This window comes from Apteryx rowi, unplaced genomic scaffold, assembly GCF_003343035.1.
Source record: "Apteryx rowi isolate R43461 unplaced genomic scaffold, aptRow1 scaffold_182, whole genome shotgun sequence".
NCBI classification, from domain to species: domain Eukaryota; kingdom Metazoa; phylum Chordata; class Aves; order Apterygiformes; family Apterygidae; genus Apteryx; species Apteryx rowi.
In genome coordinates, this window is record NW_020448108.1 from 1,213,140 (window position 1) to 1,226,863 (window position 13,724).

Genomic DNA, 13,724 nt, shown 5'->3' on the forward strand with positions numbered 1-13,724 from the left:
TTCTTCAGTATCCCTTCCCTTTGGGATATGGACATCAACATGCCACAGCTGCATGTCAGGTTCCCCCCTCCTCCCTGCCCCCCCCCAAATCCTGGGCAGCATTTTTCCCAGAAGTCAGCCATCCAGAGGAGCTTTCCTCATGTCCATCAAATGCAGTTTTCACTATGTGACCCAGCTCCAGAGGGTGCTGGTCACTATCCAAGAATCAGTATATAGGTATAACCTGGGCCATTTCCTCTGTAATGCTACATCAATGGCCAGTCTTTTGCCTTTGGACTCAATTGTCTTTCACATTCATCCACCTTTATCACATGCTGGATGGGACTCCAAATTGCAGCTTTCCATCTCTTCCAGCTGCCAATAATTTGACAAGACCCATCACTAAACAGGACATACTGCTACTTGTCTTCAGGTAGCTTGTCATATTCTAGGCATAAGTGTGTGACAATACTTTGGGTGAGGTTCCTCCCCAGCTCACGGGCAGTCCATGTGGGCGGAAGCCCAAGGTAGGCTTCTCTGAGACAACGAAGCCTGTTAGTGGACTCAGGGTCCTGACAATGTCCTTCCTTGCTGCTAGAGTTCACACACCCAGGTGGACAACTCTTTGGTGATTGCACTAGCTACAGCCCTATCTCACTGGGCAGAGACCCCAGCCACTGTGCTGAGACCCCAGCCACTGTGCCTTGCAGTTATTTAGCTCTAAAGACACTGGCACCCACATCCCAGCATCATAACAGTCAGGTTAGTAGGTTCTCCTCTCTCCTCCTCTATAGTCAGGCTTTAGGTCAGTATTTAAGGGTCAAGTGATTTCAGTGTCCTACATCACTAGTATTTTGTGCAACTGTTCTCAGCCCCTCTCCCAACCTGGCAGGAACTGCTGCAAAAAAACATCTATCCACATAGATGCTGGGAGAGGAAGAGTTAAGATACATTGCCTAGAGCACAGCCACACAACCTTGACTACTGTTTCCTCCCACTGTTCCTCAAGGAGCACACAATCTCACACCCTCCTCCCCCACTACAAAGAAGCACAGTCTTATACCAAGGATGTCCCAGACAGTGTTGGGAGTACTTGCTAGACTATACAACGGAAGTTGCTGAGTGATTACACAAAACATAGCAGGGAAGGTAAAAAAAGTTGTATTCCATTTGTTACTGTTTCTGGCTTGAACAAATTTCCCAACGTTAGTGCTATTTTATACACACTATTAACACTCTCTATAAAGTAGGAATTAGTGTTATCTTCTGTATACTATCGACATGTTATACTGAGTAGGAGGTAGCACTGTTACATATAAGTCAGAGCATCCTCTATACACTATTAACATAATAGCCTTAATAGCAGTCCTAAGCACACTTCCCACCAGACCCCTACCTCCAAGCACCCATGACCTGGCTCCACATGATTAGGCAAACTAACTTGGCAGCTGTAGGYAGTCTTGGCCTTGCAGACATTCATCAGCCAGCACTACAACAGTACAATCCTCTTTTCACAGTCCAAAACTTCCTTCAGATGGCACTTCTGACACTCTTCTTTTAATTAATGGTGTGGTTAAGGTCAGGACAGAAATTCACACATTAATTACTATGCAATACCTGGATCCATGTGAAGGAGTTTGGCTATTTACTGCCCCTGTGAAAGAGTGATTATTATTGCAAAGAACACAAAAAAGTTACAGAAAGACAGTTGTCTTACACTTCCCCTTTCCTGGCTGACAGGAGCAGCAGTGTCAGTGGTGGGGAGGAGCAGGGTGCTGAGTGTGCTGGCTCTGGCCATGCAAGGTCAGTCCCAGGCATCCCTGGAGGTCCTCCACAGCCAGGTGACCCCAACAGCAGAGTTGTGACCCTCCCTTTGGGCAGAGGTGGATGAAGATTATGAGGGGGAGAGCATCTTCCAGACTATTTGATCTTTACTGGTTGGTGGACTGCTCTGAGCTATTGCTCCTTGATTGGTGTAGCGAGTTACTGGGCAAATATTCTTTTATAAGTTTAGTTCTGATATTTTTTTTTAACCAACTACACTTTTTTTTCATAATGCCTTTTCATAACTGTACTTGAGGTAGTTACATATCAAAACTGATTGGATTTATCACATTTTACAATTCTTACAAGAAAATTCTTGAAGTATTCCTTCATGACAAGTATGGTGAAGCATAAACAAGCACCACACCACATAAAAATTCATGAGCATTTCAATGAATTGAGACAACTTGAAACCAACTAACTATGCTTTTCACACAATTTTAACATATGGCTAAGCTTCAAATGGGGAAACAATAACCCCAACATTCATAAAACCTTCTTCTTCCCTTTAACATACAAGCACTATCAATTTTAAATGATTATAAGCTATCAATGATTACTCCCTCTCTCTCTTTCACATAGAATTCCTATAAATTAAATTCTTGTCAAGCATTCTAAATCCAAGATTAAAGCATCCAATATTACAATAAATAAAAACAACTGCTTACTACATGAGTTAAAATGAGAGTTTGTCAAACTGGAGGTCAGAGAAACATCCTCAGGAAAGGGACTTAGCACCCATGAGGCAATTTTTCTCTCTGAACGATGGAATGACACTTAGAGAAGCCAAATTCTGCCTCTTCCCCCTCTTGTCATAGTGTTTATACACATTAGGAAGTGGCTGTTTGGTATCCCAAGCTTACTGATGAAAAATTAATCCTCTTCCCCTCCCACCCAAAAGGATGTTATGCTGCAGTTGTCTTTATAAATTTAACAGTGAGGCTCAGTGTCTTTCACATCCAATTTTCTACTTCAGCCTCTGTCTTTAGTGGGCTCAAACACTGTTCAGAGGTCCATTACAATTAACAAAAGGCCTTAACTCCATGCATGTTCTTTATTCATTAAAAAACATTTCAGGAATATTCCTAGAGAGTGTAAGACATTATATGTGTAGGGTTATAGACAGTCTGATTAATGTAAAAAGCTATTATACAAGCAATATTTTAAAACATTAAAGGCACCATTCCTTTTTTGTAAGGCAGAAAACACAATTGATAAAAAGCTAAAAATGGTATTTCTAGAATCACTCAAGTTTTTAGGTGAAATTATTTCTCCACACAGAACAAGCAAAATATTTTCAGAGAAATCCATAGCTATGTTAGTAATTTATAATACCATATTAAAATACAGAGCAAGATATCTGTAAGTTAAAATATTAAAAGTAGAATAGAACTTTCTACATTTGAGCTCAAATCAACATGCTGAGTCAGCTTACCAGCACGAGGAATTTCATCATTTCTAATGCACCTATACAAAGATCCCTGACATTTTAAATAGAGACTTCATTTCCAAAGGTGTTCTAAAGCTTGAAGCAAGTATCATACARTGCATATCTCCGCTTTATAGGATGATGTGGACACAGAGTTCACTGCCACTTAATGTCTGCAAAACTGTATGAGAACAGTAACAGTAGGTTATTCCACAGTATTGTTTTTCATTTGTTTTCTCTCTTACAAGGTAAATAATATTTTGCCTTCTACTCAGTATCTTCTGATGAAGACATGACAAAACCCATTAACACCACAATTTGGTAACCACAGGTTTACCACTGCTTTCCCTTTCCAATCCTCTGATAACTCCTCACAGGGGAAGGTCAGTACTGGCTTTCACTTTATCTTTTACTGCCTTTAATAGAATTAGACACAAACCTTCTTTTTGTTTCCCACAGATTTTGGAACTACAGTTCATACAAGTAGACCATTTTAATGGCATCAGATATTTTACATTTGTGAGACTAACTTTATAAGGACAGCTTAGCTCATACTAATTTACTTACTCCTAGTACAGAGAGTAGAAATCCACAACCTTCTACCCCTACCACTGATCTGAAAGACAGGAAAGAAATACTACTTATTCTTATGTGAACTTTTTACAGAACAGCACCACACAATCTCAGTAACTCATTTATGACCCTATATCACCATTAATAGATGTATTTGGGGAGTAAGACTACCTACCAGAAGCTGAAGGGGAGCTGAACAATCCAAAAATTCAGTAAAACTGAGAAGCAGTCTCCAAATGAACAAAGTTAAAGCAGAAAAGTGATCTGCAGATCAGTTTTAAATACAAGGCTGTTCTCTCCTTCCTGACAAATTTGTTTTATTACCTAAACACAATGTGTTCCATGCACTTCAGCACTTCCATTTTAAGAGTAATTTATTAGCAACTATGATTTTGGAAAATCTGGTGATCTGCAGGAGACTCCAAGAGGGAGACAGACAGATTACCAAAACCCTATTCCACACTTCAGTCCCTACTGACAGATTTACACAACACTCTGCACACCACTTTGGCTTTTAATGAAAGTAAATGGATCCATTTGAAAATAATTAATCTGAAGGAGAGTATGATGATTTACATCTTGTGCATCTCTCTTGATTCCTCTGTCACAGTGTACTACTATATCCTACTCAAAGTAATAAAACACCATTCATTTAAGAAAGAGCTTCTCAAATTTGTTGACAGACATTCCTGTTTAGAAACAAAAAAACCTTTTGTTAATCCTGGGGCTGGGGAGGAGAGAAAGATTCTGGTTTGTGTACCAGAATACCTGTTCACCAAGCACCATCAACAAAGATATCTGCCTCCCTATAAACATATCAGTGTCAATGAATAAGTCTGTTAAAAATGTAAGGCCCAAATATTTCTTCAACAAGTTTGCACAAGTGTAAGTGAGCAGGAGAAATGAAAAATTAAAAGTTACACCATTTCCACATCAAAGGCTTACATTTGAATGAGGCTATGGGGTAGAACTACACTACAATCTAGAGTATCATAGAAGTGATACAGTTGACCTTGGCAAGCCTGTGTCAAATGTAGGTATCAGCCTAACCAGTTTGCTGTTAGCTTAATCAGAACAATTTGTCACTTGAAAGACTGTTATGACTATACTTACAGTAAAGAGAAAAAAAAAAAATTCAGTAACACTGAGACTGCATCTCGATGCACAGACATCCTTATACATCTCGCTGTGATGTTTAAGACTGATTACTTTAGAACTGAAAATAACCATTATCTGTTCTATTAAATCTGCAGCCTGATGCAGTAAGTCTGCAAAGGCCTTCATGACCAGACTCCACAAGTCAGAATGCTGTCATGTTATATACCTTGCATTTATGCTATACACAGGACAAGAACCTAAGGAAACTATTTTCATCTTGAAGTTGTGTATGCCCCATCAATATGCAATTTGAAGATGCTTGGAAGTAAATAACTAACTTAGAAGAAAAATTATAGATTTCCTACAGCAATCATGCTTTTGTGAAGATTGGCTACCACAAAAGAAGATTTTCTTCTCTTCTGAGTTCTTTCCCTTGAAGTATGATGTCCTGACTACACAATTAAACAGAATCACAAGGAGAGGCTGCAGTGGAGCACATAGGACAAAAAAGTAAAATAAAGCACCACCAACAAAAAACCCTTGAACACGTGATTATCAAGAGTTATAAAATTAGTGTGACAATTTTAAGGTTTCAGTGAACCTGAAACATGAATCCTTAAAGATGAAGTGTCTTCACTTCATTAAGGCTTTAAACTCCTCCTAAAGAACAAGAATACATGCACAAGCCTGAACACTCCACAAACCAAGAAGATGTCATGACAGGGTCAGAGCTTCCTTTTGAGACTTTGTACCAAAAGACAAAAGTGAGATAGCTTCTCTTTGTGGCATCATCCCAGATTTATACTATATCCAATAATGTTGTTGCCTAAGAGTTTAAATAAAACTTTTATTAGCAATAAAGATGAAATATTTTACCTCCTAATGGGAGGGAGGGAGGGAGGGAGGGAGGGAGAAAAAAATATTCCTACCTCTAAACTGACTGCTATAAGATTTGTAACAACGTTATTAAAAAAGATGAGAGAAAATGGAAGAAATTAGATAGCAATTTATTGCAAATGTGGTGGTAAATAAGTTAAAGAAAGAAAAACATTGTTATACACATAAAAATGTGATGAGTTGTGGGTTTCTCCCCCCTTCTACCCCCCCCCCCGAAGGAAACTGACATTTTAACACGGCACATTATGGAGAAAAAAAGAAAATGTGGCTGGCAGGATCACAGTAGTAATCAAAAAATTTCTTCTAAATTTCTACATAAAACATATTCTTTTTACCCTCCACTTTTAACCCAGTTCCTTCTGAAAACAGAAAAATGGATAAGCAAGATTCCACTATATGGTATTTCTCAGCAATTTTGTAGGATGAAAGAAACCTCCTTTTGCTACTTCAAATTCCATTGTTCTGCAAAACTAAATTCTATACAATTATTTAGTTTAAAAAAAAAAAATTAAAAAGTCTCACTTCACACTCATCCAGAAAAAAACATGGGTTTGTGTGATGCTCATGTGAAGCTCCCAACAGATTTGTTCCTCAACTAGCAGCTCAGTTTAAAAGCATTAAACTACTTTTTCTACTTACTTAGATACTGATAAATCGTCTAAATAGAAATCCCATTCTCAGCTTAATCACAACACACTAAAGCTACATGTTCGGGATTATTTGTCCTTTGAGTTTTAAATTTTTCGATTCACATTTTTAAGCTTCTCTCCACAATGATGAAAGCCAGAAGACAACTTTATTACAGTGAAAATTCAGATTTTCAAACAATCACATAATTCTAGGAGAAAGAGTTCTATGAATTGTACACTTGAAGTCAAGTGGTCAGAACCTAAGAAGAGTCTGCATGATGATGTGCATGACATAAACCAAGTAATACTTAAATAAAATCTTGTCCTGATAGCTGAAAAATTTACAAGGCCAACAATTCAGTATGATACTTCTAACCACGAGCTGAATTCACAATTACTGCTCAATAGTTTCTAGGAGACTAGTGTTGTATGCCAGAAAAATATCGTCACGCCTATGTTACCCATAATTTTTGCCCTTTTTGTCTTGTCAGTGTTTTGTTTCCTAAATGCCTTAGCTGTGTTTCTTACCAGCTTCTTACTGTATGAGACTCTCTCATGCAATGGTCTTTATTCCTCAGCCCAACCTTGCTTCACTTGTTGGAATGATTAGTAATAAAATAGTCACTGTTAGAATCATCCTTTAGAATAAAGCTTCAGCATTATTAACACACTAATCATATATATGAGGGCAAAGTCATCATCTCAGACTGTCCATAGACTCAGGAGACAGTACAGCATTAATAAACTTCCATTTTTGTTTATATTTTTCCTTGTACCCAGAAAGCCTACATTTTTTGTTTAAATGAATGCTGCATCTTTCAAGACTATTGGGACAAGCTCTTCTCCTCCCTCATTCCCTCCCCCGAATATCACTGTCCATACAAAATATAACTTTTAGTTTTACTTCACAATAATACATCCTCTACCAGCCCTCATGTTTTCAAAATCTGAATAGAATGTGAGAGTTTGTTGGCTAAATAATACCTTTCAGTGAAGTGATTCAACTCTAACATTGAGGTCATCTTACTGTTAAGTGTAACTTTAAGTTTAACCTTGCTCTTTTGCTAACAAAAATGGGAGAAATGCGATCACTGGAAGAAAAGCTATGAAGCAAATATAACTCCTGGATTTTATCAACACATAAATTCACGCATCTTGTTAATGTTCTCTACATTTTGCAAAATACTGGTAACTATATTGGTTACCACCTTTGGGTTGTCTACACTTTTAAAATAGATTGCTTTGGCTAAATATCAAATTTATTATATTATGTCAATTATATTAACATTCGTTACTCTAGAAGACAGTTTTAATCTAGTCTTTGAATTGCAAGTCTTGAGAACTCTGGATCCTCCTGAAGTCTTGCTTGTTTCTTGTCATGTGTTATATGAGCCCCGCTCTACATCTTTTGCAGTACATACTGAAACAGCAACTAGTACTATGGCAAAGAGCTCCTTCAAGAGAACATTGTACCCAGCACTAAGCTACACTTGTCACAGGTGTGCACTAAACATGTCTATCTGTTTAAAAAAAAAAAAAAACCCTATGGCTGCAAAATATAGTTCACAAAGTCAAAAAATTCCCAAGAAACCTTAATCTTGTTTCTCGATGATTCTACAAAGACACTATTTATGTTATTACTGTCCAGTCCCTGATGCATTCCCTACAAACAGCAACCATTTGGCAGTAAAGATAGCAGCAGGGGCAATAAAGCAACACAGCATAGTCTGAATGCTCTCCGCATTTACACATATCAAATTAGAAAGTCCATTCATTTACATAGATTTGAGACCTACTTTATATGGTGGTAAGACAAAAATTAGTAAATGGCACATTTCCACAATTCCCTTACAGAAAATAGCTTATGAGATCCTGCAGGTAAGACTTGGCAACAAAGTTGTTTTCAGGTTACTTTCACATTTTTAAAGCACTTAATTTTACATCCATATGTATTTTTTCTTTCTTTCTTTTTTTTTTTAAGTCAACAAAGCCGGTATATTTGCACAAGCTCTATTCCAATAAATTGAAAAGTAGGCATTACCAAATAAAGCAGGGTTATACATGAAAAAAAGGAAAGTTATATATAAACACATTCTTCTTCAACGACAGATCTACATGACACTTTCAGACTACTGAGATTTAAAATAATTCAGTTTTTGAAGCAACAAATATCTGCTTTTCATCTTAAAATCAAGAATTACATAGATTTATAGAAATGAATGCATTTTGCTTATTAGGAATTGATGTCTATCCTCGCTGACCTTTCTGTTACAGCATGAACTACAGCATTGTTTAAATTGACCCTATAAGACTGGACAATGTTTTTATTTTATCTACATAGACCCAGCCTTACACTTACCCATTCCCTTTAAATACTTGGTTATCCAGAGGAGAAAGACTAAACAAAAACACTGTAAAAAGAGAAAACCCAAACACTGCAAGAGATGATGCGTGTCTGTACTCTGTACTCGTTTTCTGAAACTGACCAGTATTACATGGCGAACAAGCAATTATATGCCTCTACAAAGTTTTATTACACAGAAACAAGGCTGCTAGCACAGAGAGAAATCACATGAAAACATAAAAGATCATCTGCTTTTGAGTTCAAGTAGTTCTGTGCAGGAGCTGAGTTTTGTACAGTGCATTCAATATCAAGCAAAAAACTTTAGAAAAACATCATTACAGATTCCAAACTGACAGTGTTCTGGGAAAGGATAGGTAACCAAACCAAGGGGAAGAGAGAAGATGTGAAGTCAGAGTAATTTTTCTGGTAAGAGAAGACCTGAATGAAAACTTGTCTGTCTACTGGGAGAAAGAAAGGAGAAGTTAGAGAGATTGAAAAATAGAAACAAGTGGATTGACAGAAAAAAAAAAAAGAGGGTGAGAAAAGAAGGCACTATTGTGGATGGTAAAATGAGAAAATGAGCAACCAAAAATACTCAGAAATGGCACTGGAAAGAAAAACCTAATAAGCTGAGTGGAGCTAGGTAGAAAAAGAAAGTCTAACAAAAGCAAAAGGGATTATGTATAATTTAATGAATTAAACTAAGTCACCTGGCAATGTTACAAGTTAGTAAAGTATGCAGATGCTCTATTCTTTTAATTTGCAAAGGACTTTGGGTCACAGTGGTGACAAGTATTTCAGGCTGACTGGCAAATAGTATTACACGTTTTCAGCCTAGAAAATGTTACTGGTTAAAAGGTTGAAGACATATGGTGTCTGTATCCAGGAATGGGTTGAAATTTAGTTCACGTGCTCAAGAGTAAACCCAAAAGTATGTTCTCTCTGTATGGTCTTTTCCAAGGTATCAAGGTCTAGAATTTATCTAGCAAGCAAGAATCAAAGCTGGAGTGATACTCCTAGCCAAACAACTGCAAAGTGCATTAGAACAGACCTGCACTGGCCTGTTCTTCAACTACAGTGAAGTTACTTCATGTTCTTCTCAAGCACCAATGCACATGTAGCTACCATGCCATCTAAAGATAAGAAAAGGATAACCAACTATCAATTTCTCCACATTGTCTGGTCCCAAACCAGAAGACTTCATAACATCTGATTTTTGCCCACACCTGATTGAGGTATTTTTGGATCATCCTCATTTTAATGCAATCCAGGTCTCAAGATTTAGTAACATTTTGGTTAAATGGTAAAATCCTGGTAGGGATTACTGATCTCACCATATGCTTGTGGACTTGTGTGAACAGAGTGTAAGCAAGCAATCATTATTTTGATTTCTTTGCTTCTAGTATTCACTACTGAGAGAGGACAACCTGTCTTCTCCTTGATTTTAAATTCTACTATAATGCATCATGTCTCTTCATGAATAAGAATGGCAGCAAGTTAAATTATATGTAGTACAGTGTGATTAAGAAAATGAATTGTATGAAAGGTTACAGATCAATGGTTAAGACTATTGACTCATATGAGCATTCATTCCATTGGCTTTCACAGGAAATTAAGGGTGCGGTTTCCTCATCAGGTTAAGCTGATCTAAGGCTGCTGCGAGAAGTGCCAGTCCTGTCATTCCCCACCCATGCGCTCTCACTGCTCCTCTTGCATTGATTAACAACTGCATGGCAGCATGGTGCCAGAGTAATTTACTATAACACACCACATTTGCTACAGCCATAAAGGAGGTGCAGAAATGTGCCATTGAGGATGGCATTGCACCTTTGGCAACAGCTCTGAGTTTGAACAGCTCTAGTTAATAGAGAAATAGCCAGATCAGGAAAGAGTGGTATCAACAGGAACAGTCAAAACACTTTTTCCTGTTCACCTACACAGCTCTAAACACAAGTGTCAAATATGTCCCTTACTCCAGTGCAAAACTTATCTTCACAGTCCACTTGCCGAAATGGAGGGGAAGGGGGGAGAGGAGAACCTCTGTCAAACATTTCCACAAAATTTTTAGGGCAAAGTACAAATCACAGAATTTCAGAATGGTTCAAATGATTCACAGTGGTGAAAACTGAAAGCAAAAAAACTGAAAGCAAGTGTGCAGTTCTGTGCAACAGTTGAATGAATATAATAGAAAGAATTAAGACATGTACCCTGAAACAGCTGTAGTTATGTAATGAAAGCCTGCCTAACTCCTTCACCCTCGCATTTTGACAGAAGACTGCATTTAATCAGAATATCTTTTGGAAAAAAAAAAAGTAGATTTAAACACACCCGTGTTTATCACTTACCACCTCTAGAAGTGCTTCAGCTAGCACAGCATTTGTGCAGCAGGAAGCTTGATAAACACTTCTTCATAGGACTCTACACATTTAAATGGCATCTCTCCCACAGGGTATCTTAGCAGATTGTCTTTCTTGCCTATAGACCAAGTTTTATAAACAACCATTTGACAACTAGTAAGGAAGTTACAGAAGTGACTTGCATTTTGCTATTTTCATGTTTCAGACGAGGTCAGATGATTCCCATTTCTGATGACATTGGATGTTATTAGTAAGCACCAAGTTTGTTCAGGGAACAGCAAGCTCACAGGGAGGGATGCTTTTATTCATACCGGACCTGCAATGGATATTTTTCATACCCGCATAAACCACAGTGGGTTAAAAACAGATATTGATGAAGGAACAATATGTAGGAAAATGTGATGTATAATACAAATCCAAAAGAGAATTATAAGCCAGAGACCTAAGTGCAAGTGATTAGTATATTTTTAAGAGCTTAAACATCATCTTGCAGAATTCAGAAGTCTTGTCACAGCTGAAAACTTAATCTGGTAATGGAATGGCTGAATTTAACTTTGAAATAGAAGTTCAGCTACTGTTTTTTATTGTTGCTCTTGAATTCTGTCCTCTTACTGACCCATAATAAATCACTAATTTCAGTTAAAGAAAAAAAATACATATTTGGCCTGTGTTTGGTAGTCAACAGAAAATTCTAGTTCATACCATTAGCAATTTATTTCAACCTAATCAGTTTAATTTGAACCACATTCTCCTCCAAATGTAATCATCTTAAAAAAAGGAGAAAGTCAACTTCTTTGCCATAAGAACAGTGAAATGTGTTACAAGCTTTCTAGAGAATCTTCTTGATTCAAAGAAAAATGTTTTCTATTTGCTTTAGTTTTTTGTATCCTTGGCTGCACTCAATTTAATTTTTGGATCTAAATCAGCCTGTGTCCCACAGAAATAAATTAATCCCTGTATATAACTTCTGTATTGGTTCCAATGAAGTGTCATTTTACTTCTTTTACTCTTCCTATTTTGAAGGTTGTTTAACTGAAAACATTTTCACAAGATGAATTATGAAAAGTTAACTTCTTTTTACAGTAAATGTTTCATATTATAGCAATTTTAACCTAATCATGCTCCTAATGGCTTGCAGTTTCAACTGTCTAAAAATCCGGAGATCCTGCAATCTAGTCCAATTCTCAGGAAGTACGTAGCTGCTACTAACAAAAAAAGAACAGAATCCCAAAACACCCTCCAAACCAGGCCTTCCTAAAGTATCAGAGGAGGCACTTAGCAACTCAAAGCATACCCAGAGTTGCAGTTACCCTCCAAAACCTGCATCTTCATTACAGAGACACACAACAAGCTTTAGTAAAGAAAACTTTAAAAATTTTCCAATTTATTCACTTTTGATTTGCCTTTAGTTTCTGCCTTACTCCCTGGCAACCAAGTTTATTATGGGGGTTCTAGTTTTAATGTTACTCATATTTGTACAATTTAAAAACTACATACATTTTGCATTTACTGTTTGTACTCAAAACAGAAGGAATGTTATCAACCTTAAGTCATCTCTAGCATTAATATTCAGGGCGCTACACCAACCAATGCATTCCCCTTCCCCCCCCCTCCTCTCTCAACTGAAATATTAAAAACTATATAAGTAAATGAACAGATCACACAAGAAAGTCATTATACATACTGAAAGAGACTAGGAAGACTATATGACTCACATTAAACTTAGCTGGAAGTTCTACAGTCTAAGAGAAAAAAAATTATATTCTCAAATGGATTAAATCAAAAAATTTTTTCAGTTCCTCTTAAGCACATTTTATAATTAAAATGAGCTTTAGTTCAATGTCAACTTCTTTAAGTTTCTTCTGAAATTTTCTTAAGAGTACTTTCAAAGCAAATATGAAGACATATTCATTGTATCAAAGTTATTCATTCCATTTTTAAACTTCCTAACACAGTGTTATTTTTGTTTAATCAGCATTTCCAAGAGAGCGTTTTGGCCAATCAGCCTCACTACCAACACTGCAACAGTGATGAAAAGTCTCTGAGAAGTTTGGGCTGCATTGCTTTGAGTCATCAGAAGGAAAAAAAAAAAAAAACGTTCCTAGTTTCGTTTCAGAATTCGTAGTTTTCAAGAACAGCTCAGACTTTAAAGATAACTGAGACACGGGTGGCCTTTAACTGCTGACAGATACCTCTCACATGAAGTTAGAAGCACTGCCTTTAGGAACCGCTTCCACTCGCGCAGCCGCCTACAGTTATGACAATAAAAATAACAGAAACGCTTCTCCACTGTTACTTTACTCCACTGACAGCATTATGCGCGGCTATTTCCCCAGCAAGCTCAATTTTCCCCCCCCTTAAAAAAAAAAAAGTTATTAATAGGAAAGGAGAAAAAAAGGAAAGGAATAGGAAAGGAAAAAAGAGTACTGGCAATCACAGTTTTTACTTAAGAAGTGAAGAGAAAGCTGGCGGGGAGAGCAGAGTCAGTAGGCAGGCGGCAGCGATGCTGCCCGGGCACCGCCGCCCCAACCGCCCCCAACGGTCCCCAACGGCCCCTTGGGCGCACGAGCCCGACGGGGACCCGCGGCCGCGGG